The sequence below is a fragment of the Hemitrygon akajei genome, chromosome 4, assembly GCF_048418815.1.
Source record: "Hemitrygon akajei chromosome 4, sHemAka1.3, whole genome shotgun sequence".
NCBI classification, from domain to species: Eukaryota; Metazoa; Chordata; class Chondrichthyes; order Myliobatiformes; family Dasyatidae; genus Hemitrygon; species Hemitrygon akajei.
The window spans coordinates 18683286-18701317 of NC_133127.1; the positions used below are offsets into that span (position 1 = coordinate 18683286).

The following is an 18032-nucleotide window of genomic DNA, read 5'->3' on the forward strand; positions in this document are numbered from 1 at the left end:
ATGCTTTTATAGAACATAGAATAATACAGTACATTGTAGGGCCTTTGGCCCGTGACATTGTGCCAACCCTTTAACCTGCTCCAAGATCGATATAAACCTTCCCTTCTGCATAGCCTCCATTTTTCAACTATTCAAAGATCATGGTTAATTTATTATCAAAGTACATATATGTCACCATATGCTACCCTGCAACTCATTTTCATGCGTGTATTCACCATAAGCACAAAGAAACAATGAAAAACCACACACAACAAAGACAACAAGCTGCAAATACAATACGAGAGAAAACACAAAATAATTATTATAAACAAATAAGCAATAAATATCAAGTACGTGACTTGTAGAGTTGTTGAAAGTAAGTGCATAGGATGTGGAACGAGTTCAGTGTTGGGACAATGGAAGTTGAGTGAAGTTGTCCCCTTTGGTTCAGGGTCTGTGGTGAACTACATATACCTGTCTGGACACGCCCCTCTGCTGACTGCTCCTGTGGCTCCTCCCACAGACCCCTGTATAAAGGCAATTGGGGCACTGCTCCTCCCTCAGGCTCCGAGATGTAGTGGGCTCCCTTTTTTGCTGCTAATAAAAGCCTATCGTTCACTTCCTGCCTCCGAGAGTTATTGATGGTGCATCAGGGTCCAGATGGTTGAGGGGTGATAACTGTTCCTGAACCTGGTGGCGTGCGACTTGAGGCTTCTGTACATTCTTCCTGATGGCCGCAAAAAGAAGAGAGCATGGCTTGAATGGTGGGAGACCTCGATGATGGCGCTGCCTTCCTGCGACCGCGTTCCTTGTAAATGTGCTGAATGGTGGGGAGGTCTTTTCCCATGATGCCCCAAATGTATCTGCCTCTACCATCACCCCTGGCAGGTGTGCCATGCACCCACCACTCTCTATGTAAAAAGCCTACCTCTGATTTCCCCCTGGACTTTCATCCAATCACCTAACCCATTTCCGCCCTGGAGAAATTCTCTGGCTATCCCCACTATCTAAGCCTCTAATCTTGAATCTCTCTATCAAGTCACCTCTCCCCTCCTTCTCTCCAATGAGAAAAGCCCTAGGTCACTCTACCTATCATCACTAAGATATGCCCTTTAGTGCAGGCAGATTGTGGTTCTACAGCACAACTACCTGGGGCATTGTTAGGAGTTTTCTCTGGGCTTGGTTCATCATCCCGAAAGTAGTCTTCAATACCTGGAAATGCAAGATTACAACTGAAGGGCTGGGATTCATATCATTAGTGATGACACTGATTCATCACAGCCACCGCCAATGTTCCCTGTAATTATATTATTTTACAGCTGCACAGACCAACCATTGCCCTGAGCAAGGAATTTGTGCACAGTCTGAAAACTGCGTGGCACTTTAATTCTTTTTATAATGTGCATGATATGTATATTTAGAATGAAAATTAAAGAAAATCACATTCTTTTGATTTTATTTATAAATTGAAGGGTATAATGAAATACAATACTGCAAAGAAAATCTTTCACGTTGCGTAAGCTTTTTCTCGTCTGTCTTTATTCCAACTGTGTGGCAATAGAGGCTACGTGCACGTGGGCATTTCAGTTACCGCGTTGCCACAAACCCGAGCAGTTTATAGAGGGAACAGTGGCCGCCAATAATTCAGCAAGTTTAGCATTCAGTTTCAGATTCAGATTAATCTATTTATCACATGTACCTCGAAAGATACAGTGAAATACATTGTCTGCATTAACAACCAATACAACGTTAGGATCGGGTGGGGGGGGGGGGGGGTGCCAGCAAGTGTTGCCGCATGTTCTAGCGCCAACACGACATGCCCACAGTGCTCAGCAGAACAACAAGGAACATGACAAACAGGATCACAGCAAGCAGCAAAACAACAACAGTCAAGCAAGCCCCTTTCCTCCCTCCCATCCGCCCACTCACACACACGACAGTCCTCCAACCCCAAGACAGGCCACCTCCGGGCCTCCAGCTTCCACTGGACATGTGGACTCGGAGAGTGAGCTTTGGCCATGGTGATATACAATACTTGAGTCATGATACAAATTCAGCATAACTACCATATGATATAGATTCAGTCGAACAAGCACTGATAACAGAGATCAAACAGATCAAACAGATGCCACAAATCAGCATGACTAACAATGATGGCTTTGAATAAGCATAACTACCACTAGTTATACAGATCCCAAATAACTACCACTGATGATATGGATTAAATGTAACTGCTACTGATTGATGCAGTTTTAAGCTAATTATCACAGACAAATTCAGCCAAACCACCATCGACGATATAAACTCGTTACTAATGCTATTGACTGAGCAGAACTACCACCAAAAATGCAAATACATTATAACTAATAATGATGATACTGATCAAGCTGACAATGCAGATTTAGCAGTTATCGCTGGTAATACAGATTTAGCTTAGCTATCATTTAGAACACACAGTTAACATAACTACCAAACAGATTCAGTATGGATCCCAGTGATGGTATAGATATAGCATAACTATAATCCTTATTATGTCCTTTCAACCTGTTTTTAAATAAAGTAACCAGTCTTAATAAACACAAGCTCTGCAAAACCTCCAGTTCATTTGAAATGCGCTTTCAAACGGTCTGATCTCTCATTACAGCAAACTGTTTCATCCTGTGTTGTCATTGTACTGGGAGGGAGTTAAACAGTAAACCTTTACTGTAATCCTTACCCTGTGAGGAGTTTCTCTCCGCCCCTCTGCTGTCAGCCCCTTCCAACAGCATTTTCATTCCTAAGGGAGGCACACTCTTAATCTGTCAAAACGGGAAGAGTAAAATTTAAAAGTAAAGAGAGGGCATAACATTACCTCAGAAAGATTTCCAAGCGGCGTGGTGAAAGTGAGAACATTGCCGCTGCCTTTCAGCTTAAATACAAGGACAATCTAATCAGCCAATCACAGGGACATCTCCTGAATATTATCAACCTGTTGGCTGTTCACAGAAATAAGTCTCACTTAACCCTGCGCGCACTGATTTCTTGTTCAAGACTGAGAGAGACAGAGGCATACATAGTGAAAGCAGGCCCTTCAGCCCACTATGTCTATGTGGATTAGTATATTATAATATTATATTATGAGTACATATTGGCAACATTCAACTCATAGACATCTATGTTTTAATTAATGTTGTAAAAAGACGTAGCATAACCTCCAAACTCTTGTGTTCAGTGCCCTGGAAAATAAAGGCATATATCCAATATACTATATTATCCAACCAGCCTACAGTGCTCTGCTTTTGAAATCCTTAAACGTATACATCAAGATCTTCCTACCCTTCTGTAACTTCTCAGATGTTACCATTCATTGAATAGATTCTAGCCTTATTAGACCTTCAAAAATGCATCACCTTATTTTTTTTTAGTTAGTTCCCAAAGTACATACACTGCATGTTACCATATACAACCCTGAAGTTTATTTTCTTGAGGACATACTCAATAAGTCCATAATAGATGATGAGAGGCATTGATCATGCAGATAGCCAGAGGCTTTTTCCCAGGGCTGGAATGGCTAGCACAAGGAGGCACAGTTTTAAGGTGCTTGGAAGTAGGTACAGAGGAGATGTCAGAGGTAAGTTTTTTATGCAGGGAGTGTTGAGTGCGTGGAATGAGCTGCCGGCGACGGTGGTGGAGGCGGATATGATAGGGTCTTTTAAGAGACTCCTGGACAGGTATATGCTCAGAAAAATAGTGGGCTATGGGTAAACCTAGGTAATTTCTCAGGTAAGAACATGTTCGGCATAGCTTTGTGGGCCAAAGGGGCCTGTATTGTGCTGTAGGTTTTCTATGTTTCTAATAGAATAATAGCCATAATAAAATCATTGAAACACTGCACCAACGTTGGGCATTTAACCAGTGTGCAAAGGACAACAATCTGTCGAAGCACATAAAGAAAGAAATAACAATAATAAACAAATAAGCAATAAATATTGAGTTTGAATTAAAGTTTGTTAACTTAGCAGCAGCAGTTCAATGCAGTAATCTAGCAGAAAGAGAGAACAAAATAATAAAATAAAACATAATAATAAATAAACAAGTAAATTATGTATATTGAATAGATTATTAAAAATGTGCAAAAACAGAAATAGTGTATATTAAAAATGTGAGGTAGTGTCCAAAGCTTCAAGGTCCTTTTAGGAATCGGATGGCAGAGGGGAAGAAGCTGTTCCTGAATCGCTGAGTGTGTGCCTTCAGGCTTCTGTCCTACCTGATGGTAACAGTGAGAAAAGGGCATGCCCTGGGTGCTGGAGGTCCTTAATAATGGACGCTGCCTGAGACACCACTCCCTAAAGATGTCCTGGGTACTTTGTAAGCTAGTACCCAAGATAGAGCTGACTAGATTTACAACCTTCTGCAGCTTCTTTTGGTCCTGTGCAGTAGCCTCTCCATACCAGACAGTGATACAGCCTGTCAGAATGCTCTCCACTGTATAACTATAGAAGTTTTTGAGTGTATTTGTTGACATGCCAAATTGCTTCAAACTCCTAATAAAATATAGCCGCTGTCTTGCCTTCTTTATGACTACATCAGTGTGTTGGGACCAGGTTAGATCCTCAGAGATCTTGACACACAGAAACTTGAAGCTGCTCACTCTCTCCACTTCTGATCCCTCTATGAGGATTGGTATGTGCTCCTTCGTCTTACCCTTCCTGAAGTCCACAATCAGCTCTTCCGTCTTACTGACGTTGAGTGCCAGGTTGTTGCTGTGGCAACATTCCACTAGTTGGCATATCTCATTCCTGTATGCCCTCTCATCACCACCTGAGATTCTACCAACAATGGTTGTGTCGTCAGCAAATTTGTAGATGGTATTTGAGCTATGCCTAGCCATACAGTCATGTGTATACAGACAGTAGAACAGAGGGCTAAGCACACACCCCTGAGGTGAACCAGTGTTGATCGTCAGCGAAGAGGATTCTGATTCTGATTCTGATAGAGGTGTATAAGATGATGAGAGGCATTGATCGTGTGGATAGTCAGGGGCTTTTTCCCAGGGCTGAAATGGCTAACATGAGAGGGCACAGTTTTAAGGTGCTTGGAAGTAGGTACAGAGGAGATATCAGGTGTAATTTGTTTACGTAGAGAGTGGTGAGTGTGTGGAATGGGCTGCCGGCAACAGTGGTGGAGGCGGATACACTAGGGTCTTTTAAGAGACTCCTGGTTAGGTACATGGAGCTTAGGAAAATAGAGGGCTATGGGTAACCTTAGGTAATTTCTAAAGTAAGTATTTGTTCGGCACAGCATTGTGGGCCAAAGGGCCTGTATGGTGCTATAGGTTTTCTGTTTCTATGTTTCTCTCTACAGTGCTACGATCTCCTGCAGGACTCCATCACTCACCTAGATACCAGGGACAATTTACAGCGATTTATTGATGTACCATGTCAACATGACTTGGGGTTGTGTGATGAAAGCAAAACAAATTGATTTTTTAAATGTTTATGTTTTTTATTTGGAGATTCATTCATTCATTTGTTATGTGTCATGTTATATGACCTTGGCGATCATGATCTTTCCATGACCATGATTGTCCTTGGCAGATTTTTCTGCAGAAGTGGTTTGCCATTGCCTCCTTCTGAGCAGTATCTTTACAAGACGGGTGATCCCAGCCATTGTCAATACTCTTCAGAGACTGGCTGCCTCGTGTCAGTGGTCGCATAACCAGGACTTGTGATGTGCACCGGCTGCTCGTACGACCAACCACCACCTGCTCCAATGGTTTCACATGATGCTGATTGGGGGCCAAGCAGGTGCTACACCTTGCCCAGGGGTGACCCCGCAGGCTAGCGGAGGGAAGGAGCGCCTTACACCTCCTTTGGAAAAAGAGCATGGTAACAGGCATTTTCAATGAGCCCATACCACCCCAATTACACCTATTTGTCCAGTTATCCTACAAACCTTGTACCTCTTTGGAGTGTGGGAGGAAACTGAAGCACCCAGAGGAAACCACGTGGTCACGGGGAGAAGGTAGAAACTCTTCACAGACACGGCAGGAAACAAACCGGAATTACTGGTCCTGTAATAGCGCTATGCTAACGTGCCGCCTGTGCAGCCATAAGGAGAACATGGAAACACTACACAGAGCGCCCATATAGTTACCCTGTGCACCTCGGACTTTAGATACAATACTGAATTATGTCATCTGCAGAAATTCTCTGATGACTCGGCAATTGTTGGGTGTGTAAAAGGAGAACAGGAGGGCCTGGTAGAATATAGGGCCCTGGTGGAGGACTTTGACAAATGGTGAAAGCTGAATCATCTGTAGTTTAACATTAGATTAGATTAGATTAGATTAGATTAGGTTAGGTTAGATTAGGTTAGATTAGATTAGATTAGATCAGAAGAGATTCAACTTTATTGTCATTGTGCCGAGTACAGATATGCCGATAAAAAGCAATTAACATTTAACCAGGAGTGCAAAAGAACAGTGTTATTTACAAAATAACTGCGAATAAAAATTAAGTTCTATAACATACAAATATAAAAGTACTGAGACAGTACAATATGGGTGCAATACTGCTTAGCGCTGTGATGTGAGGTTCAGCAGGGTCACAGCCTCGGGGAAGAAGCTCTTCCTGTGCCTGCTGGTGTGGGAGCGGAGGCTCCTGTGGCACCTACCGGATGGGAGGAGAGTAAAAAGTCCATGGTTAGGGTGAACATAGAAATGTACAATACAGGAACAGGCCCTTCAGCCCATGAAGCCAAACTAAACCTATCCCATCTGTCTACACATGACCTATATCCCTCCATTCCCCACACATCTATATATCGAGCTAAAAAACTCCCACTCAGCCAATCAGATTCTGAACATTTATCCCAACTTCTATCACCCATCTTCCAAGAACTATGAATCCAAGTTAAAACTGTTCCATCTCTTTCTATTATTTTTAACAATACCTTCTGTAGAATCGTAGAATTACACTCTGTGGAACCATAGAACATAAAATGGTGCACCACAAGAATAGGCCCTTTAGCCCATAATATCTGTGCCAAATGGTACTATCCCATTTGCCTGCACATATTCAGGAGAAAGATTTCAAAGGGATTTGAGGGGAAAATTCTGCAGACTAAGAATGAGGTGCATATAGAACAAGTTGCAGAGAAAGTGGTTGAGGCAGGTACAATATCTTTGGCCTACAGTGAGGTGCCGATATACTTCATAATGATATTGTTATTTATTTATAATTGTCACATATACCATGACTCAGCTTCTCTTGCATATGTTTATACAGATTAAATCATTACAACAGCTAAAGTAGGGTAAAATATTGTGCTGGAACAAGGTAAAACAATAACAAAACAGAATAGAGTGTAAAAGCTACCAATATAGTGCAGTGTGATTGATCAGTTATCTGTAATATCTGACGATGACAGGAGGACCTATGCAGGAGATTTTTTTAAAGGGTAGGCAACCAATAAAGTGCAAGAATGTAACAAGGTAGATTGTGAGGTTAAGAGTTATCTCATTGTACAAGAGGTCCATTCAAGTGTCTGATATCAGTGGAATATTCTCATAATGAGAACAGTGGAACTTCTCGTTTTTTATTGCTAGTTATTTATATTTCCAACTGCACAGTTTGCTGTTTCTGCACTCTGGTTGATCTTTTATTAATCCTATTATAGTTATTATGCTTTAGTTTTGTCAGTACCTCCAGTTGAACTTCCTCTTTTTGTGTGTTTTCCCCCTAGCCGCCAGTCTGTGGTTTTGTACTGCCAGGTGCTCCTGCTCTATTCCGGCCCCTGAATTACTGAGTACTCGTCTCTCACCTGTTTCTCATTATTACCTGTATTGCTGCCACCTGTGTCTCATTGTGCTCCACCTATCATCTGCCTCTCTGCTCAGTGTATTTCAGTCCTGTGTTTGCACCTGTTTGTTACCAGATTGTGCCTGTGAGTTTTCCTGAGCCCTTCCAGCAATTTTATCTGTACTCTGTCTGTCTGAATACCGACTCTGCTTGTTTCCCAGTTCTGGTATTTTGGGTTTCTCTGGATGTTTTGATCTTTGCCTGAACTTTGACGCTGACCTTGCTTGCACCTCAGGATTTGTTACTCAGTTAATCTCACTGTGTGCACAGTACTGGGTCTGTGATTGGATCCCTGCTCCAGCGTCCTGACAAGTTTGCTAAGTATGTCCACAGAAAAATGAATTTTAGGTTGTATATGTGCTTCGATAATGAAATTTACCTTGAAATTTGAACTTTGAATAGAAGCTGTCTTTGAGCCTGTTGGTAGATGCTTTAAGGCTTTTGCATCTTCTGACTGATGGAAGACAAGAAGAGAGAACGTCTGGGGTGGATGGGATCTCTGATTATACTGACTGCTTTAGTGAGGCAGCGAACAGTTTACTTTCAATAGTTCCATTTAATATCAGAGAATGTATTCAATATACAACCTGAAATTCTTGTTCTTCACAGACCTCCACAAAAATAGAAGAGTGCTCCAATTAGTGAGTAACAGTAAAAATGTTAGAACCCCAAAGCCTGCCTACTCCCCCCCACACACCCAAGCACCAGTAAAGCAATGACCCTCCCTCTCCCCAATTACTTCAGCAAAAAAAAGCATCAGCACCCTCCCCCCCCAAGCAAGCAATAGCAAAGCCCCTAAGAAAGACCATGATCTGCAGTACCACAAAATTTAATAATTCACCCAACAATTCGATTATGCCACAGCCTCTCTCTCTTCCCCCCCAATAAAGAGACAAAGAGGTGTCACCCTTTTACAGCAAGAGGGATGGCATAACAAAACAATTCGCTGGTTTGCAATGATAAAGTCTGCCGTGTCACTTCCCCCAACCCCCCCCCCCCCCGAGTTCTCCAACTCAAGAATCAGCAGTGAACTCTCCCCAATCAACAAGAGAGCACGAGAGAGAGAGCGTGCATGACTCGCTGAGTACAGAGCCCCCACAGCCGATCTGCTGTTCCAATGCTCCATTTTTTCCGGTGATGGCTCAGCTAGTGGCACTGGCATATACTGTAGTTGGCTCGTATAGACAGAGTTTGTAACGGGGAGGGTGGTTTCTGTAATCAGCTGTACTATGTTCCCCACTCTTTGAGCCTGACATAACACACACAAAATGCTGGAGGAGCTCATCAGGTCAGGCAGCATCTATGGAAATGAACAAAGTCAGCTTTTTGGATGAGACACTTAATCAGGACAACCTAACTTTTTCTTCTTACCCAGCCCATAACCTCCAGTTTTCTTATATCCATGTCCCCATCTCATCATCTTCATCATTATGGGCCGTGTCTCAGATGATGTAGGTGATCACAGTCTTTGACCATGATTGTTCTTGGCAAATTTTTCTACTGAAGCTGTTTGCCATTGCCTGTTTCTGGGCAGTGCCTTTACAAGCGGGTGACCCCGGCCATATCAATACTCTTCAGAGATTGCCTGTCTGGCGTCAGAGGTTGCATAGCCAGGACTCGTGATTTGTACCGGCTGCTCATATGACCATTGAGTGCCTGCTCCCATGGCTTCATGTGACCCTGATCGGGGGGGGGGGTGTGGGGGGGAGGTGGTGGATAAGCAGGCACTACACCTTGCCCAAGGGTGACCTGCAAGCTAGCAGGGAGAAGGAGGGCCTTACTCCTCCTTTGGTAGAGACATATCTCCACCCCAGAGCCCAAGTGCCTCTCAGAGTCTTTAAAATAACACCATTGGAAGGAAAGGTTGAGAGGCATATAGGCCAAATGCAAAACTAGCTTAGATGGGTATCTTGGTCAGCTTGACATATGCTGACTTTGTGATAACTCTATGACTTATCAAACACCCTGGAAATCCATAGACGTAACCCGTGACACACACCAGTGCCCCAATACTAACCTCATGGAATTCAGACACAATGCTCACTCTTGTGAATAACTGATACACATTGAAATAGTCAGAGCCTGAGTCGTACAGCAGGCCCTTCGGCTCAACTGGTCTATGCTAGTTTGTTTCCTATAGTGTGGCGGGGCGTGGTGGTCAAGGACCATAGGGCACAGTGTCACAGCCTCAGAGCACAATGATGTCCCTTTAGAATGGCAATGAGAAGGAATTTCTTTAGCCAGAGGGTGGTGAAACTGTGACATTCATTGTCACAGACAACTGTGGAGGCCAAGTCATTGGTATATTGAAAGCAGAGCTTAATAAGGTCCTGGATTAGTAAGGCTGTCAAAGTTCATGAGGGGAAGACAGGAAAATTGAGTTGAGAGGGAAAATAAATCAGCCATTTTGGATTGGCAGAACAGATTTGATGGGTCAAATGGCCTCACTTTACTCCCATATATTATGGTCTTATATCTTATAAGCAATATGCTGGAAGACATCCATTGCAAATGTTTGTTAGTCCAGATTCAAGCACCTGCAGCCTCTTGTGTCTCCCATCCAAGCTTGTTCCATCTGCCAACATTTAACCCATATCCCTCTAAACCAGAGGTTCCCACCCTTTTTTATGCCATGGATCCATACCACTAACCGAGGGGTCTATGGACCTCAGGTTGAGAACCCCTGCTCTAAACTTTCCCTGTTCGTGTACATACCCTGTATCTAGGTGCCTTTTAAATAGCTGGTGACAGATTCCTGTAACTACCTCCATTTCTTAAATAATGGAGTGATATTTGGAGTGTTTTCAGCAGTGTACAATGGGACCCCTGACTCAGCACATGAATCTGGCTTTGAATGTGCACTAATAGGAATTAGCACCTATTGCATACAGCAAACTAAACAAGACTAATGAAAGGAATGATTAACATAGAACATAAAACCTAGGAAACTACAGCACAGTACAGTACAGGCTCTTTGATGTTGTGCCAACTCTTTAATCACACTAATCCTTCCGTCCCTCATAGCTGTCCATCTTTATTTCATCCATGTGCCTATTGAGAAGTTTCTTAAATGACCCTAATGTATCTGTCTCCACCACCATCCCTGGCAGTGTGTTCCACACACCCCCAACTGTCTGTGTGAAAACCAGCCTCTGACATCCCCCCTATACTTTCCTCCAATCACCTGAAAATCACGTCCACTCTTAAAAAGACTAGGAAAAAGTCTTTGGCTATCTATTTCATGAATTCCTCTTTTCATTTTGTACATCTCTATCAAATCACCTCTCATCCTCCTTTACTCCAAAGAGAATGACATTAGCTCACTCAACCTCTCCTCATAAGCCATGCTCTCTAATGCAGGCAGCGTCCCGGTTCACAATTCAAAGTTCAAAGTAAAATTTATTATCAGAGTATATACGAGGGGTGGTTGATAAGTTTGTGGCCTAAGGTAGGAGGAGTCAATTTTAGAAAACCTAGCACATTTATTTTTCAGCATAGTCCCCTCCTACACTTACACACTTATTCCAGCGGTCGTGGAGCATACGGATCCCTTCTTTGTAGAAGTCGATATCTTGGACCTCCAGAAGTGGTCGACAGCAGGGATGATTGATAAGTTTGTGGCCTAAGGTAGTTGTACAGCTCTCGTTACATGCACGTGCAGTTCAACTCTTTGAATGATTATGCAGTAAGTTTGAAGTTAATAACTCATCTCCTTCTACCTCAGGCCACGAACTTATCAATCACCCCTCGTACACATCACCACGTACAACCCTGAGTGTTTTTTGTCAGTGGGCATACTTAGCAGATCCATAGAATAGCAACTGCAAACAGGATCAATGAACAACAAACTGTGCAAATACAAATATAAATAAATAGTAATAAATAACGAGCATGAAATAACAAGATAAAGAGTCCTTAAAGTGAGACAGTTGATTGTGAGAACACCAGAAATAGAATGAGTGTAGTTATCCCCTTTTGTTCAAGAGCCTGATGTTTGCGGGGAAGTAACTGCTCCCGAACCTGGTGATGTGAGTCCTGAGGCTCCTGTACCTTCTACCTGATGGCAGCAGTGAGAAAACAGCATGGACTGGATGCTGAGGATCTCTGATGATGGATGCTGCTTTTCTATGGCAACGTTTCATGTAGATGTGCTCAATGATTGGGAGGAGTTTACCCGTGATGTACTGGGCCGAATCCATTATCTTTTGTAGGATTTTCCACTCGAAGGCACTGGTGTTCCCATACCAGGCTGTGATGCCCCCAGTCAGCACACTTACCACCACACATTTGTAGAAGTTCTTCAAGGTTTTTGATGACATGGTAAATCTCAGCAGATTCCTGCGTAATCAGAGGCACTGTTGTGCTTTCTTTGCAATTACATTTATATAATGGGTCTGAGATAGTGACAGCCAAGAATTTAAAGTCACTGACCCTCTCCACCTCTGATCCTCTGATGATTACTGGCTCATGGACCCCTGGTTTCCCTCTCCTGAAATCTACAATCAGCTCCTTGGTCTTATTGACATTGAGTGAGAGGTTGTTGTTATTTCACCACTCAGCCAAATTTTGAATCTCCCTCCTGTATGCTGATTCATCACCACCTTTGATATCCCACAACAGTGGCGTCATCAGCAAACTTGTATATGGTGTTGGAGCTGTGCGTAGCCACACAGTCATAGGTGTAAAGCGAGTAGAGCAGGGGACAAGACACACATCCCTGTGGTGAACCTGTGCTGACGAAGATCGTGGAGGAGATGTTGTTGCCAATCCGAACTGACTGGGGTCTGCAAGTGAGGAAATCAAGGATCCAATTACACAAGGGGGTATCGAGGCCCAAGTCTTGGAGCTTACTGACTAGTTTTGAGAGGATGATGGTATTAAATGCTGAGCTGTATTTGACAAAGAGCACCCTGATATATGCACTTTTGCTGTCCAGGTATTTCAGGGTTGTGTGAAGAGCCAACGAAATAGCATCTGCTGTTGACCAGTTGCTCCGGAAGGCAAATTGGAGCAGATCCAAGTCGCCAATCAGACAGGAGCTGATGAGTTTCAACACCAGCCTCTCAAAACACTTCATCACGGTGAAGCCATTGAGAGAGGTTACCACGCTCTTCTTAGGTACTAGTATGATTGAAGCCTGCTTGGAGAAACCAGGTAAGTACCACTCACTTAAATCTCCTCTGCACCCTCTCTAAAGCTAAGAAATCTGCCATTAACCCTAACCCTCTGCACCCTCTCTAAAACCCCCCGATTCTTCCTAGAATAAGGTAACCAGAACTGAACAGGATACTCCAAGTATTTTTCTTGGAGAAGCAGGCATGATTTCCAACACCATTCACCCAGTGTAAATACAGTATACAGATGGAAGACAGTGCCAGGAAATGTACGGTCATGCACTTTTGTAAAAGAAATTAAAGCGTAGACTATTTTCCAAATGGAGAGAAAGTTTAAAAATCTGAGGTGCAAAGGAAATTGGAAATTCCTCCCTAAAGGTTGTTTTGCAGGTTGAGTCAGTGGTGAGGAAGGCAAATGCAATGTTAGCATTCATTTTGAGAGAACTACAATTAAGACCATAAGACCATTAGACATAGAACAGAATTAGGCCATTTGGCTCATCAAGTCTGCTCCGCCATTCAATCATGGCTGATCCTTTCTTTCTACCTCCTCCTCAACCCCAGTTTGCGGCCTTCTTCCTGTAACCTTTGATGCCGTGTCCAATCAAGAACCTATCAATTTCTGCCTTCAATACACCCAGCAGCCTGGCCTCCACAGCTGCATGTGGCAACAAATTCCACAAATTCACCACACTTGGACTAAAGAAATTTCTCCACATCTGTTTTGAAAGGGCACCCCTCTATCCTGAAGCTGTGTCCTCTTGTCCTAGACTCTCCCACCACGGGAAACATCATTCCCACATCTACTCTGTCTAAGCCTTTCAACATTCGAAAGGTTTCAATGAGATCTTCCCTCATCCTTCTGATTTTAAGAACAAAGATGTAATATTGAGGCTTTATAAGGGACTAGTGAGGCCTCACTTGGAGTAGTGTAAGCAGTTTTGGTCCCCCTATATAAGAAAGGATGTGCTGACATTGGAGAGAGTTCAAAAGGTGTTCACGAAAATGTTTCTGGAATTGAAAAGCTTATCATATTGGGAGTATTTGATGGCTAGGGGCCTGTACTTATTGGAATTCAGATGAATGATGGGGGATCTCATTAAAATCTATCGAATGCTGAAAAACCTTGATAGAGCGGATGTGGAGAGGATGTTTCTTATGGTGGGGGAGTCTAAGACCAGAGTACACAGCCTCAGAATAGTGGGACGTCCATTTAGATTGGAGATGAGGGGGCATTTCTTTAGGACAAGGGTGGTGAATCTGTGGAATTCATTGCCGCAAGTGGCTGTGGAGGCCAGACCACTGGGTATATTTAAGGCAGAGATTGATAGATTCTTGATTGGTCAGGGAATGAAGGGATATGGGGAGAAGGCAGGAGACTGGGGCTGAGAGGGAAATCAATCAGTCATGATGAAATGGCGGAGCAGACTTGTTGGGCCAAATGGTCTTAAGGTCTAATTCCCTGTTGCAATCAGCCCTCTTTCCATTCTTGTGTCTCCATACTGAATATGGAGTATCATCTGGGGCACCTCCAGCTCACTGGAGCACAGAAACTACTATTTGGAAAGGACAATGTTTCCCAAAGGATCACGAAGAATCAAAATGTCAGTCAGCTGAAGTCGCTCTACCTTGCAGCCTTGGAGTTAAAGCAATGTCACCCATCAATTCAGTTCCGACCAGCAGTCAAGTTAAAACATAAATGACCTACACAATGAATTGGTGGAGGGCTTCAGCTGCTGCTTTAGGTATGGTAATGTTTAACTTCTTTCATAAGTTTATTGTCTTTAATCACTGGAGAGACCAGCAACAGAAGCGAGATATTTATTCTCCAGCTTAGCAATGGCAGTTTCAGGAGACATTGGGTCATATGTTAATGGTCGCATTCGGAGGTGTCGCCTCTCCCTGAGGGCTCGCTGCAAATTGTGCTTTTTTAGTGAAAATGCGCTCTGTACTTTTCCTATTCAGAATCCTCTTCGGCCTTGGTAATTTTATTCATTCCATAGCTGGGCAAGTAGGAGAAAGGTCAGCAACGAGACTTCCACTTCAAGTTGTAGTAGATTAATTCTCAGAGGGATTGACAGAGCCAAGACAGGGAGCATGGCTGAGATGTCAAGGGGCCAGATCAATACTGATGACCTTCCACAGTGAGACCATCCCAAACATGCTGCATCATTGTGCGGTACAGAAACTGCAATGTGGCAGGCAGGAGAGCTCCAAAGCCAGTAGCTGAACCAGCCTACCCACATATGCACAGAAAGGTGCCAGAAAAGCACCAACAATATCATGAAGGATCCCTCCCAGCCTGTCTGTCCCACTCCCAGATGCATCGCCGAACATCATAAACTTCTGTAATGCTTCTCTCCCTGATGAGCTCAACATCTTTCATGCTCGCTTTGAAAGGGAGAATAAAACTACATCTGCGTGTATCCCTGCAGCTTTCTGTAACACTGCGATCTCTGTTTCAGAGGCTGACATCTGAACATCTTTCAAGAGGGTGCACCCTCACAAGGCGTCTGCCCCCCAGTTGTCACTGCATCCGGATATGGCCCAAGTGCAGAGCAAAAGACACTGAAGCACCTCAATAGTTCACAGACTTTAACGCGAACAGAGTTAGAGGAAAAGGAAAACTATAAATGCTAGGCCAAACGGGGCTGTTAATCAAAACTCTCAAAATGGAAAATGAAGCCCACACTGTGGTTGAAAGGAATAACTAAATATAAACCGAATACCGCTAGTCTTCAGAGTCAGTGAAATCGACAGTCCAATTTCTCAGGCAAGGCCGTATGCAAATAGGCAGCAAAGTGTTGCTGTGCTTTGCTGAGGTCTCAACAAGCACTACGACAGAAAGAATGGAGTTAAATACCATCACAATGAAATAATAATTAGCTGACATGTGCATATTCACAAGCACAATTGCTGTATCTGCTGTGCTGCCGAGTCCATGGTTGTGACACCAGTGGTATACGTGGTACGGCTCTGAAAACCTGTGCCAACCAGCTGACAGGAATTTTCAAGGATATCTTCAGTCTCTCATTGCTGCAGTCAGAATGAGTGCCCAATGCAGTGCCCAAAGGAGCAGCGTGAGCTGCCTCAATGACTATCACCCAGTTACACTCACACCTACTGTGATGAAGTGCTTTGAGACGTTGGTCATGACCAGAATTAACTCCTGCCTAAGCAAGGACCTGGACCCACTGCAATTTGCTTATCAGCACGGTAGGTCTCATTGGCTCACTCGGCTTTGGCCCACCTGGACAACAGCAATATGTCAAGTTGCTGTTTATTGCCTACAGCTCAGTGTTCAACACGTTCATACCCTCAGTTCTAACCAACAAGTTTCAGAACCTGGGCGTCTGGGCCTCCCTCTGCAACTGAATCCTTGACTTCCTCACTGGGAGACCGCAGTCAGTCCAGATCAGAAATAATATCTCCTTGCTGACGATTAGCATTGGCACACCTCAAAATGTGAGCTTTGACCTCTGCTCTTCTCTCTCTCTACACACATGACTATGTGGCGAAGCACAGCTCCAAATGGCGTCTATAAATTTGCCAATGACACAATTATTGTTGGCAGATTTCAGATGGTCAAGAGGAGGTGTACAGGAGTGAGATAGATCAGCTAGGTGAGTGGTGTCACAGCAACAACCTTGCACTCAGCGTCAGTAAGAGCAACGAATTCACTGTGAACTTCAGGAAAGGGAAGATGAGGAAAAACACACCAGTCATCAAGCGATCAGATGTGGATTTTTTAAGCATCATTTTTATGATCAGAAGGCAGTGTTGGATACTAAGAACTTCAAGTACTGCCAGACTACCCATCAGTGAGTTGCCCGACCGCGAGGAGCTGGACTTGGTGCCGACTGTGTTATGCCCTGCTACAGAAAGGCATCAGAATCGATGCACAAAGGCAGTGTGCAGTCTAACAGCATGTGATTGTCTTGGATGTTTCTCCTGCGATCACAAGATCCTGTGGGACATTGATAACATAACGTACTGCAAGTCCGTTTCCCTTGCTCTTTGCTGAGACAAACAATGGGGGATCTGCATGGCTTTGGCCGTAGGAAGGAATGGGCCTCACGCCGCGGGTTTGCCTGTTGCAACAGTCCAGGAAAGGAGATGCCGGAGGTGGTGTAACACCATGTCCATGCTGGGTTGGGAGCTGGCCACTCCCATCAGTGCGGCCCTCCAGACTTTGCTTGTGGAAGACAAGCTGGATTGCGTACGCACGTTCATCCATGGACTATGGTGAACAGCTTGCTCTTACTGATAACACCATGCACCATCATTTTACAGGACATATCACTCAGGGACTTGGGCTACACGCTGTATATTTTTTTGTGTGACTGCATGTTCATTGCTATTTTATATACGCAAAATGTGCCTTCTGCTGTACATAGCTGTTGGTACTGTGTTTTGCATCTTGGACTCGGAGGAATGCTGTTTAGTTTTGCTGTATTCATGTATGATTGAGTGATAATTAAACAAACTTGTAAATGACATGTAGGCTGGAGTAATAATCATTGCCAAAGAGCCTGTTTCTATGCTGTACAACTCTGTAACACTGTGACTCCATCTGTCTCCTTGGACATAAAGGAAAATGATTCCACCTTCAAATTCATTCTTGCCTCTGTCATTTTCTTCACCCTCCTGCTCTCACCTCATAATCTAACACAAAGTCCCATCTGATAGAGGCATAAGTATTGTGAAATTAAGGCCAATAAACAGTAAATGATCAAATACTGAAATGCCTATAAAGAATAGATATGGGGATGATGTTTCCTATAGTGGGCGAGTCTAGGACCAAAGTGCACAGCCTCAGATGTCCATATAGAACAGAGATGAGGAGGAATTTCTTCAGCCAGTGGGTAGTCAGTCTGAGGAATTTATTTTGCGCAGTCAGCTGTGGAGGAGAAGTCATTGAGAATATTTAAAGCAGAATTTGTTAAGTTCTTGATTAGTAAGGGTGTCAAGGGTTACGGGAAGAAGGCAGGAGAGTGGATTTGAGAGGGATAATAAATCAGCCATGATCAAATGGTGGACAGGTGCGATGGACAAAATGGCCTATGTCCTATGGTCTTATATTTGACTTTTCTCTCTC

At 43.6% G+C, this 18032-nt stretch overlaps 1 protein-coding gene across 2 annotated transcripts in view; it reads right to left on the bottom strand.

Moving 5' to 3' along the window:
* slc4a11 (solute carrier family 4 member 11) overlaps nt 1–2872 on the bottom strand; it is a 303412-nt gene extending 300540 nt beyond the window's left edge. The window contains exon 1 of one of the 2 annotated variants that reach the window (XM_073042123.1): nt 2831–2872. The gene's annotated coding sequence lies outside the window, so the exon portion shown is untranslated. The remainder of the gene's footprint in view (nt 1–2830) is intronic. The other variant, XM_073042124.1, reaches the window with a different exon arrangement.
* Between the last annotated feature and the right edge of the window lie 15160 nt (nt 2873–18032).